Source organism: Haematobia irritans, chromosome 2 (genome assembly GCF_050003625.1).
Source record: "Haematobia irritans isolate KBUSLIRL chromosome 2, ASM5000362v1, whole genome shotgun sequence".
NCBI classification, from domain to species: Eukaryota; Metazoa; Arthropoda; class Insecta; order Diptera; family Muscidae; genus Haematobia; species Haematobia irritans.
This window is the reverse complement of record NC_134398.1, coordinates 79,861,489-79,868,310: the sequence shown is the minus strand read 5'-3', so window position 1 is coordinate 79,868,310 and position 6,822 is coordinate 79,861,489. Positions and strand designations below refer to the sequence as shown.

Genomic DNA, 6,822 nt, shown 5'->3' with positions numbered 1-6,822 from the left:
GCCAATTTAGCAAGATATTTACTTACAAAAAAAGTAAACAATGTTTTATCGATTTCCAAAACAACTTTAAACCAAAGGTACAGATCTTTAAAAACTTTACATTTAAATTTAATTCAAAAATAATGAAAACGTCTTTACATGTTTTGGCTTTTTGTATCTTTACAACAAAGCTAAAAAGTGTTTAGACATAGGAGATGTATCTCATCACCTTATTTTAAAGACGATTTTACTTCAAACATTGCATAATTTCAGCTTTAAAGCATAATTAAGCATAAATATGCTTAGTATTAAGTATTAAGCATAATTACACCCTAAAATCGCTACTGTAACATGTACTCCCAAACACATTCTGCTTCAAGCATATATGTTTTCAGGATTCGTCCAAACAAAATATTGTTTGTATTGTTTAAACATATTATGTTTCTCCTTAGGCATATATATTTTTAAGGCGGCAATCCATTTTTAACTGCAGCCAAATGCCAAAAACATACTTGTGATGGATTGCAAATAACAAACATTGTTTATAATCTATTTGAATGTTATACGGCAAATATTTATTTATAAACAAAATATAAAAGTCAACAAGCAATCACGAACATTTACGTTTTATGTTACCCTGTTCCACAGTGTGGCACAGGGTATAAAATGTTATGTCCCAAACATTTATAATCATTTCTAACATATTAACATATATGTCGCATAGTTTGTGAACTTTACGAGTATATGCTTGCAATAAAAATAATGTCCTAAAAATTCGAGTTCCAAACATATAATGTTTGCACCGATTTTACAACGAATTTACATATGAAAAGCAGTACTTTTTTGTCCGTGTAGTATTAAGCAGAAATAAGCTTAGTATAAAATTCACAGTTAAAAATAAGTTTGAGAACCAATAACCTTTGTTGGAAAACCAACGGCAAAATTTGTTAAGTTTCCTGCACCAAACTAATTTGTAATTTTAATAACCATTATTACCAATAAGTTGTTAATAATCCTTACAATTAAAAGGCAGAAAACACCCAGAAAAAAAGTGAACACTTCTTTAAGTTAAAATGAACTCATTGTGAAGAAAGTTAAACTTCGTATAGCGCCAAAGACATTTTTATTTGTTTGAACGATGTGATTTTCGTAGAAATTAGGTAGAATGCATTCCATATATTAGTTAACATTTTCCTATATTTATGTACCACTATACTAGATAATGAAAAAATTATATGAATTGAATTCATATATGGAATGATTTTATTGAACTTTTTTCATTCATTTGGACAAATCTTACATATTTGTGGTAAACCTTTTACTTCAAAATTAGAACTGCTCGTTTTTAAATACAGTTTTATTTATTTAAATAGGCAGTTTTTTCTTAAATAAAAAACATGTTTTATTAATATATTAAATATATTTATTAAGAATCAACAGCATCGACTGGCCTTGAAATATTAGTTTATTATTCCACTATTTCCAACTTCCATGTAATGTTACCTACTGTAAAACGTAATGGGTTTCTTCTTCTTCTTCCTTTCACTTTTAATAAGATGCTGCGTAACGGTTTTGCCCCCCTTTTACAATTTCAATACCTACAAATATCAAAAATCATAAACCAATTTTTTCACAAAAGGTTAGCGTCACTGTATGAATGTTACCTGATAATTGAAGCTTCCAAAATGAAGACGAATGAAGGTGTTGTTATTTTGTTGGCGTTTTCTTTCTTTATACACCATCACGAACATTGATAGACGTAGTGTTTGTTATTTATGTTCAATAATTTTGAAAAAACGAACAATTTTCTCACTAATTTAAAATAACAACTATTTTATATATATACTTATTAGTTCGAATGAACTAAAATATTTTTCTATGCTAAGTGTTATTTGTATGTACGATTTTCTATAATAAACGAAGTCAGAATTTTCATTTTATAAGAAATTTTACTAAATTTGAGGAAACTTGTTTTTAGTTCGGTGTTTGTTTATTTTTACGAATGCCAGTAAGTTCGGTGCGGTTTTCCATAAAGTATGATACTAATCACTGTTTTCTCGTACTAACACTACCCAATTCACATCCTCAGTAAATTTATCCCTGCGAACATTTTCAAACATGCAGAATGAGTGTTTGCAAAAAAGAATGTTAACATATTCTTTTGGAAAATTAAAAAAATGTTTAATCGCCGGAAAGATTCAAATTTTTATTATATTTTAGCCTAAACAATTATTGTTTCTAACCGTTTAATTTTAATCATAAGAAAGACTCGATTTTTACCTTTTTATTACTCTATTCTGATATTGTTGGCAAATATTTCGCACAATATTTGCCAGCTTTTAATAATTCAAACATCGCGGTAAGTAGTTATTCACACAGAAAAAAAAGTGTCTTGTAAATTTAAGGACCATTTTGACTTCCACATAGTTCAACAAATTTACTGTAATATAGTTCATTTTTCGTAACCACAACGAAAATTAACTTAGCTAAAGCAAAACTTATAAAAATTCAGTAAATGTTTTTTAGTTCACTAACTACGAAATGAGAAGGATTTTTCCTTAAATAAATTTCCAACACAGTAGTTAATGCATCGTTGATTCTATTATAAAAATACATGGGCAATATAAAAATCTTACTACGAAATGTGGACAATTTACTAAGACAAAATTTTGTATGGAAAAAAATTTTTGTAGTAAAAATTAACTTAACGACATTACCGATTCGTACGATGACTACTTACAGATTATTTCCCTTTTTATTATATGTTGGAGTGTTTTTACTCACATTGAAAATTTTAGTTAAAATAGAATAAAAATTAGTTAATATAATCCTTGACAGGTGTATATAATTTTTATAGATTCCTCATAGATTTGGTATATATTTTACCCTAACTTATAGATAGAATTCCTACTAATCAATAAACGTGCTACTGGAAAATGTGAGTGCATCATGTGAGGGAGTTTTTAGAGACATTTTGTGTATATCTCGTATGATTGTTTGTGTTTGTTATTGCGTCATTTATGCTGTTGTTGGTTGTTTTGATTCTAGAGACAATGGAATGTTCCTTGTGTGTTGTTGGTATCTTTTGTGGTGAGAGTTGTTTTTTTGCAATAACAAGATCAGAAAGGGAACGTGTGTGTGTGTGGAGTTGTTTTTCTTTACGGCAGGTATGTATCCCTTATGACTATTTGTGTCTTTCAGTTTTATTGTTGCATTCAGTTATGTTGATGCATTTATGAAGTGCACACGTGGATTTAATTTTGCAAAATTGTACGTGCGGTATTGGTGTTTATTAATGAAAATACATTTATTTCGAAACATTTTAGAAACTGAGAAGTGAATGATGTGATGTTAGAGGAATCAAAAACGCTTTTTATTGATAAAAACAAATAACAGATTAAGGAACTGTATATTTCTGTTAATATGTTAGTTTAAAATTAGTGCGGATTTTAAATTTATTTACATAAAAAATATACAACATGAGTGGTAATAGGATGATTTATATTTATTCTACATCTGGATCACAGGTTGAGAAGCAACCATTTTTTTGAATCTATATTTTTTATGTTACAGCAATTCCTACAGGTGAGTACTAAGTTCGAGTTTAGCCGCTAAAATTAAAAATAAATCACTAAGCAAAGTATAAAATTATACGTCTTCGATACAAATTTAAATATAACTTGATGGAGAATAGCCCAAATCAAGTTTTTTTATAAAGATTATTTTTTATAATGGATTATTAAAGAAAACTTATCATGGAAATTGCAATTTTAGCCGCTAAACTCGAACTTAATATCCACCTTAAATACTAAATGCTATACTGACAAGTGGAAATTATGTCTAATTTTATAATATTTTTTATTTCAATTATATTCTGAGAATAATTTCAATAACGTCCCATTTGTCCATGGATATGATTCCAATAATGTACCTACTGGATGGATTTTTCAATGTGGTAAGTTTTTCTGTAAACGGTATTTTGTCCGTTTTTAATAAAACCAAAATTTCAATTTATTAAAAATTATTTTTTCACTTGCAGGTAGACAGGTCTCGTAATGGTAATTTTTTGAATATTCTTACTGTTTAATACTAATTAAGCTGATATCCTTATTGGCTCTAGGAAATACTCTTGAAAACCGTAAGTTAAAGATCAATATGAACGATAGAATTAATTAATTAATAATATTTTTCTTATATTTTGTATAACTTCAGATGCCTCTAAGCCAAATCCGCCCAACAAAAGTTAGCCAAAATCGATGAAATTGGACAATTCAATTGAATATAGCAACTTATGCCACATATATCTTTCATATGGATAGAAAACATGGACATTTAAATTAATTAGTTTAGTCCTAATAACATAGAATATTACTCTTTTGAAGAAGCAATTACTAACTACCGACAAGTAAATGCGTCCAACGTACTAATAAAAATATTTCCTTTATTGTATATCATAAGCCATAGTTTTGTGTAATATAATAATAATTCTTTGAAATAAAATACTGGTGGTTATAGAAAATTGACTTGTTTTGTACGAAAAATTTCTTAGTTGTATACAGGCTTTTTGTACTTTTGATTCCTCAATTTCTCTACTTTTTTGAAAATTATACCGACAAACAGTTTATTTCAAACCAATTTCTTAATACAGGTTTCCCAAAAAATTGTTAATTTTTCCGGATAGCAGGAATATTTTGAATGAGTTTAACTATATTCTTCCCACAGCATAGTAATAATGAACTAAAATACGATGTAATACATGAACTAATTTATAAGAAAATCATGAACTTATCTAGATGAAAAAAATCTTTGGCGCCAAATCATGGTCATTCTTACTATGGGTTAGTTCATTTTTCATAAAAAATAGTAAACTTTTTTTTCGGTGCAGTTTTGAGAGGTATTTATAAAAAAAATGGATTTTAATTTATTTAACAAAAAGCTTTACATTTCCTTTCAGATTTAACTCATCGCATATCTCCAAATTCGGATAATGGAAAAATCAGTTCCATTTTTCAACAATACACTGTCCACGCCAAAGATCGTGTAGATACTCTCGCCTCTCATTTTGAATTGTTTTAAATTTCATACTACATGTATTACTATACATATATATTTTAATAAAATAAGAAATTAATCTAGAGTTTGCTTACTGTTTTTAAGTTAATTTTTTTTTATTTTTACTATATATATTGAACGATATGTCAATAATTCCTTAGGTACCTGAATTTGTGGTAGGTATAACAATAATAAAATTATAAAGTATATGCAAAAATTTCATTGCAAGTGTACTTATTGCACACAATTTTTTTTTTATTTTAATCAAGAAATTCGCGGATTCAATCATTTTTTTAATTGAAATCACCCATTTTGATTGAAAACCATCACGATTTTCATTTAAAAATTTAATTGACTTTTGTCAATGATTGGTTTTTGACATAAAATTCAATCAATGTTTTATTTGAATAAATTAAAATTTTAATTAATTTCGCGACAAAAGTCAATCAACTATTTGATTGATTCAATTAAATAATTAATTGAAATTGGCAATAAATTTCAAGCATTGCGCCCCCAAAATATTATTTCGTTTTATTTGAAATAAAATAAAATAAAATATGTGTTTCTCTTAGACCAACTTTGTATCGCAAAAAAAAGTTTCAAATTGCTGCAAGACGTGCGAGTCACGGCACCGAAACAACGGGTTTACAATACCAATAAACTTCAATCTGAAGGCATCAAACGAAATTTTATAACAAATTTAGCCAAACAAAATAAGGGATTAAAGATATGTCTTATTAACTCACAGAGCTTGTTAAATAAGATTGATGAATTCAAATATGTATTTGAGGACTCTGGCATGGACATTATTTGTATTTCGGAGACTTGGCTCTACTCGTCAATTCCTGATGGTTTAGTGAATCTCAATGGATACACAGTTTTTAGATCCGATAGGGAAAGTCGCGGTGGTGGTGTGGCAATATTTGCTAGGGATTACTTGAAAGGGAGATTTAAGTTGCGATCGGCGGTTGGTGATTCGGTAGAATACGTTTTTATGGAGATTACCACAGGGATTAGGGAAATTCTTATAGGTTGCATATATCGACCAAACAACACGATTGATATACAGCCCCTTTTAGAGGTTCTCGAAAGTGAAACTCTGGGTTTTAATGATGTTATTTTGGCAGGCGATTTTAATTCGAACATTCTTGTAGACTCTTCGTTGTTAGATAAAATGCTGACTTTGGGTCTCGTTACTACTAACAATGTGTATCCCACACACTTCTCTTCATCAGGTTCCAGCATACTTTTGGATTTGTTTCTTGTGAACAACCCATGTGAAATTCTGCATTATGATCAGATTTCAGCCTCATGCTTCTCGAAACATGACCTGATATTTCTGGACTACAATTTTCCTAAACATGAAAAGGTGGGAACTTACAATTACACGTATCGGGACTATCGGAGTATTGATTACACAGACCTGCAATATAGGATCAATTCGGTATGCTGGGACAATATTTACACCTTTAGCTCTGTGGATCAGCAACTGGAATTTCTGCAGGGTAATATTGTGCGTATATATGATGAGACCATCCCCATCAGGAATATAAGCACAAAGTCTAACAATAGACCTTGGTTTAACTCCACAATTAAGTCTTGTATTAGGGAGAGGGATATTGCGTATTCCAGATGGAAAAGATTTAGGACACCTGAGCTCCTTCAGGAATATCGTTCGTCAAGGAATAGGGTCAATAGCTACCTTAAAGCGGCCAAGGTTCGGTATTACGCCGGGAAATTTCATAGGGCAGTAGACTCGAGAAGAAGATGGGGAGTTATACGGGATATAAG

At 29.4% G+C, this 6,822-nt stretch overlaps 1 long non-coding RNA gene across 1 annotated transcript; it reads left to right on the top strand.

Moving 5' to 3' along the window:
* The first annotated feature begins 3,217 nt into the window (after positions 1-3,217).
* LOC142223067 (uncharacterized) lies at positions 3,218-4,498 on the top strand. Its single transcript, XR_012718534.1, has 3 exons — positions 3,218-3,934; positions 4,019-4,117; positions 4,192-4,498. It is a non-coding gene; the product is annotated as an uncharacterized LOC142223067 (long non-coding RNA).
* The last annotated feature ends 2,324 nt before the right edge of the window (positions 4,499-6,822 follow it).